Below are 6,549 nucleotides of genomic sequence, written 5' to 3' on the forward strand. Positions count from 1 at the left end.
ATTTTTTCTCTAAAATTTGTCATGTTAAATTAAAAAAAATTTTTTCAATTATAATTGACATACAATATTATATTAGTTTCAGGTGTACATCATAGTGATTAGACATTTATATAACTTATGAAGTGATCACCCTAACAAGTCTAATACCCATCTGATACCATACATAGTTATGCAGTGTTAAATTTCCTATAAATTTAACTTTCCATTACTTTCCATTGCTTTTATCTTTTTAACTTTCAATAAATATTTTTAAATCCATTATTTTCATGTACTTTCTAACAATATCTGTCATTGCATATTCTAGGTCATTATTACCAGTAAGTTAGTTTGTGAAATGAAAGAATAAATATTCTAATGAGTTTCCCCAAAGATGTAACCTCTTTTTCTTTATATCTTTACAGCTCTTCTAGAGCATATACTATAGTCTGCCTTATGTTGTTATACTTTATAGCTCTTCTAGAGCATATACTATAGTCTGCCTTATGTTATTCGTCCTATCTGCATTTCCTGATGTTCAGCTCCTTAAGGTATTGTGGAGAACTCTTCTTTGTTCTTCATAGAATCTTACCAAGTATTGTGTCTTTGCACATAGTAGAAACTTGGTAAACATTTGTTGAATTTAATAGATGAAGATTTAATATAATATCAGTCTATTGAACATTTTTAACCTTGTTACTACTATTCAAACATGAATGTACTTAAATGTCATTGCAAGAATGTTGCTGGTTTGTTATAAAAGAGAAAGACATTGCTTCGTGTCTAAAAGCTGTTAAATCTTTCTAGTAATTTAAATTCAAGTCTCCTTTTTGGAGTTTTACAGAAATTTGCTTACAAACGGACAGGCCAAAACTAATCAGATCAAAGAGTATGCCTTCACTGAAAAGGGAAGAAGTTATAAAAATAACTCTGCCTTACTGCTACTCTGTATTTAATAACAAAGAGAAGGGAAAATGTAACTATTCCTCACAACCTCCACAAGTTGGAACTTCTTCATTTTATAAGAAACCAAGTCAACAAATTTAAATAACTTCTTGGTTTTTCATTCACTTAGTCTCTATTGAGCACCTACCATATGAAAAATTCAATGCTAGGTATTTTTAAAGAAGATCTTGACAATATATAAATGAAGTAGAAAATGATAAGGGACAATAGCCCTATAAGTGAAGTGTGGAAGGTGACAGGAAGGAGAGCTCACGTTTGATTCGTGAATAGAGATTCAGGAAAGAGAGCAGTTGGAATTTCACCTTGGCGTGGATTTACATATGTAAAAGGGCATTTCAGGCAGTGGGCACAGTGTAAGTGAAGATATCTAAGAGCAACAGTGTAGGCAATGTGTGGGGAATAGCAAATAGTCCTGCTTAGCCAGATCAAAGAAAATATAGGAAGAAAAATCTCTAAAGGAAGAATCAATTTCATTTTGCTCCTACAAATGGAGTTCCTGAGAAAGGCCAGTTCTTTGTTCTGAGCATATAAAAGTAAATAAGTCACACTTTCTCCTTAAAAAGCCCATAGGCAGAGAAGCAAGCCAAAGCACACGGGCATCTATACTAGATTAATGATGCAAACAAAAGGTCTTTTGAACAAAGGGAAAAAGGAATCTATTCTGCCAGTGTTGTCAGAATGGTCAGATTCTAGAATAAGATTGAGTTCTGGAGTTGGACAGCTAGTTCAAAGACCTGCCCCACCCCTTACTTTGACCTTGATGATGTGACCTTGGACACAATATTTTATTAAGCTTTGGCTGCTGTGTGCTCTTAGTTACTTCATTGGTTCAGTGGTACCATCTCACAACACTGATGTGAGCATAAAGTGAATCCATTTAAAGGACTGAACACAATCCCTGTTAGTTAAAACACTTGAGTTGTTTTTTGTTATCTTTATTATTCATAGTACTCCTCCTCCTATTACAGTCACAACTGTTACCATGTGAGGTTTCGGAGAGGAGATAGCAATGGCAGCAACCTTAAAGAAGGACTTGAATTTCACCACAGACAAAGAAGGGATGAAGGGTTGAGGAGGAAAGTATGAGGAAAAGATGGGTGCATAAGGAAATACATGTTGTGTTTGGGGAACAGAGAGCCCTGAACTTTAAGAAAGAAGATACTAGGAAGAAGATGCTGGGGTGAGTTTTATGTTTCCAGTGACACCTTAAAACTTTGAAATAGGAAACATGAAAGAACTACTAAAAGCCTTAATTCATGAAGAATTAAGTGATCCAATATTCAGAGTAATCCAGGCATACATTCTAGACAGAAATCATTTCTCCCAATAATGAGTATAATTATTATTAATTACAATTACTCTAATCCCAACAACCTCCCTATTTCTTTGACTGCAGAAGAGATTATGACTTTAAGAGCATGGAAACGCTGCATATAAAGTGTTTCTGGGTAAGCACAATTTCCCCTGGAGTGACGGGCCTAAGCAGTCCACAGGATCCCATTCATTGAAATTTACCTTAAAATCTACTTTAAAATCTACCTTAAAAGGGGTGAAGCTAATGCTTAAAAAGGCAGATCAAGGCTTGGAGCACACAGAGAATGCAAGAACTCTACTGTTCTTAAAAGTTGAAGAATGAAAGCCAAGGGTTTTGGGGGATCGAATATTTTCTATTTATTATTTAAAACCTATTGGCTTCTATAATAAAAGGGTGGCGAGGAAGGAAAAAGGCAAGAAGTTTAAAAGAGATGAAGAAATGGAAAAGTGATGATAGAAAATAAAATAGATCGTGTGAACAAAAAAGGAAAGATGAAGAGAACCACCTGAAGTATCTAGACGGACACTTTATATCCATTTTTGGTCACCAGAAACACAAATATATGGAGTCAACAAAAGAACAGCCTTCTAAATTTTTAAAGCTACACACTAGCTTTTTGGAGTAAATGCTATCATAAAATCCAAAACTGCCAAGCAAATTAGCAGTCTCATTACAACAATTCCACATCTACCTTCCATATTAACATCCCTGTGTCACTCCCAGGCACTAGTTTTGGCATCTTTGTTTACATATTAATAAATACTTGTCTGCTTTTAATATGCATGTATATTTTTCTCATTATTATGTTATTACATTCAGCTTGTTTGGCAGCATTTAAAAAGAATTTATTTTGCTATCAATGGCAGAAAACAATTTAGAAAACTGTACAGAGCAAGAAAAATGTTAAATCTAAGTATTTGAGTTGGTTATTGACTCATTAGTTTAATAACTCGTTTTCTCTAAACTTGAATAATTTAAATGCATTAGAAATGATACGGCATTAAAAAGTGCATTCTTAAAATGGTAAACATTGGATCTAGGATCTGAGTTGGTAGTTATTACTTATTTAAAATAAACAAGCAAATTCCGTTGAGATATGGTCTCATTTTCAGGAATGGTCTATTAGCAGGCGGCAGTGAGACAACAATTAACCATATCAGCGCATTAAAGCCTAATGTGTAAACTCAACATAGCAGCGAATACACATCCTACCATGGCCCTATTAAGTAATCAGAAATGATTGCAGATAATTAGCTCTTGAACAGCTGCATAAACTCAAGTATTCCATTTTTTTTTTTTTTTGTCAAACATGGAGACTCCAAGTGGAAGGGAAGTTTATCAGCTATGTCTTGAACCGGGTGTGAGTGTCACCATGAAACAAATTTAGGGACAGATTCTAATGTTCGATAAATTTTCTTCTGATAATACTCCTAATGTTCACATAAATATAGTAATATAAGTGAAAATACGAAAGCAAAGGATATTACCAATGACCAAAAATCTCTTGTAAATTTGAAAATTGAAATAGATAATACAGAAATCAGTTAATAAAGTTCCCTTAATGAATATTTACCATTCATATTTGTTTGTATTTTTAGTTCAAATTTGATTTGTACATTCCCATATATCCCTTCTAAATGAGTCTGTATTCAGACATATATCTGAATGATGACATATATAGTAAATTTATAGTTGCATTTGAATTAATAAATGTACTTGATAAGTAATTCTTAAATTAAAAAATACAGCCTCCTTTTTTTCTATCCCTTTTTTTTACTAAAGAAAACATGCTGGACAGAACATGATGATCTTTAGAAATATGAGGGGGCTGATATGAAAAAGAAATAATTATATTTATTTTATACAGGTCCAGAAAAACAGAACTAAGAGACATAGGTTTAATTTTTTAAAAAATTCAAAAATTAGAGTTCTGAAAACCGAAATGGGTACAATGTGAGGTGCTTAGGTCCTGCCAGGGATGTCGTCAAATAAATTCAGTGACCAACCTCCTCCAAGGGTGGATATGGTTAGAACAGACCTCAAGTTCTATCAAAAGTCTCCCTGTGGTAAAATTCTAGAAACTAAACCTCTAAAGGAGATGGTTCGGAAAACAACTTTTTAAATGCTGCCATACAATGAATATAGCATCACTGATAGTGCTAAACTTTTGGGTGGTACTTTCTCAATACTTGCACTGAAGATTTTTGTTTCATGTGAAATTACATTTGACACATTTTGCGGGGGGATGAAAGAGGGACAGAAGTGAGTTTTCATTTTATTTATGGACCTACCAAGGAGGAAATGGAAAGCTAGGTAGATAGGATGGATGGATAGATGGATGGATGGATGGATGGATAAATGGATGGATGGATGATAGATGATAGATCAATAGATAAATAGCTAGATGAAAATATACATATAATTAAGAACCATGAATTTCACTCAGAGAATTAGTTCTATTATAGGTATTTTATATTGTTTCCTCTCTAGTTATCCTCATTTTTATAAGCATTCATTCAACAGATATCTATGTGCCTGCTGTGGCTGTGCTAGCCTAAAAGTATAGATAAAGAACAGTGCCTCAAAGAATGTAAAGTATTTGTGGGGAAGTAAGCATTTAAAGCAACAATTACAGTTACAGTTCAATGTGACAAGAGCTGTAGTGGAGAAATAGATATAGGGTGCAAAGGAAAAATAAGAAAAGGCCACCTGAAAGACACCAGGAAGGGTTCACATAGGAGGTAAGGCTGAAAATGAAGAGTTTGCCAGGTAGAGTTTGGCAGGAGCCTATATGTAGAGAGGGGTTTGTAAAAGGCTATTTGGCATGGAAGGAGGCTATTGCATTATATCTATGAAAGATAACGAGCTAAAATCAGCCACCTCAGCTTAGTGGTAATCATTCTCATGCATTGCGAATTATTAATTGCTCTCACTCAAATTTCCAAGAGTGGGCTTACTATAACTACTATCTTTTCTAGAGTAGTGCTGCTAGTAAAAGTGCTAATAAAAATATGGACTAGCAAATTGACATCATATCGGAGCTCGGTAGATTTTCCAGGATTAAAGACCAGGAATGTTGATTTAATAACCCTTCCAGGTAACCCGTCTGCAAAATGGAGTTTGTGAGCCGCTGTTCTGGAGAAGAGTATTTGCATGTGTTTTAGAAATCATTTTAATCTACTATATTAGAATAAATATATATATATTTTTGAAATGTGTTGCAACAGTAAGTAAATCAATTCAAAATGAAATGGGAATGTAAAGTTGAGAAAAGAGCAATGAATGGACTAGGAATTAGGCAACCTGGTATCTAATTCTATTCCTGCCTCTAAATAATAATAATAATTGCCACTAAATAAACTGTCACTCTGCTGAGATACTGAACTTCTCTTGGACTTCAGAGTCTTCAGTCATAAAATAAGGAAGATGTATTGAGAGATTTCTAAAACCCCTTTCCAAGTCTAAAATAGATTTTAACATTAATTAAATAACATTAATTATTTGAATTTACCCATCTTACTTTAGCAAATTACCTTCAATTGTTTTTGCTTCTGTTTTTGAAAGCGGTCCTACCTTCACTCTTGGCTGTTCATCAGTTTTAAATCTGCTTTTCTTTCTTCCTTTCCTCTTTTGGGTCAGTGATTGGTTCACTACACACAATTGTTTAAAATGAGATACTCTTACTTTTTATACATGTTAACTCCTGCGAAGACTCCTTGATTAAAACTCCCCAATAGACTTTTAGATGAAAACAAAACAAATAGCACTCATCTCAGAGTGTGAAACATCCTGTCTTGAATGTCAAATGAACAATTCACAGGGGATGGGAACTAAGAAGAAAACTACGTTTCACTGAAGTTAAGATTTCAGAAGCAAGAGACCCAAGAAAAGTATTAACCCTTCCCTTCCTGTACGCAGTACCATAGAATTTTTCTCCCTCGCCTTCCTTCCTCCTTTCCCTCTAATCGAGATTTTGTGTGCTCGTTTTCTTTCTGTTGGATTGCTTTGTCATTAAATCTTGCATATGTTAAACTGTAAAATTCCAAAAGGAAGGATTTGGCCAACCTCCATCTCCCCGACTGTAGCATTTAGCATAACACCCCAAACAATTAATTTCTCAGTAAAAGCTTAAGGAATACATGCTTAATGAATCAATGCTTAATACCTTATAACCTGCGTCACAGTCAATAAATTGGTTTTCTTTACAATCACAGGAGCTTCTTCCCAAAATATTTTACCTGTAGTTTTGCAAGGAGGTACAGTTTTCCAATTCACCTATTTGCTGCTTCAAC

This window comes from Pteropus medius, unplaced genomic scaffold (assembly GCF_902729225.1).
Source record: "Pteropus medius unplaced genomic scaffold, Ma_sr-lr_union100, whole genome shotgun sequence".
NCBI classification, from domain to species: Eukaryota; Metazoa; Chordata; class Mammalia; order Chiroptera; family Pteropodidae; genus Pteropus; species Pteropus medius.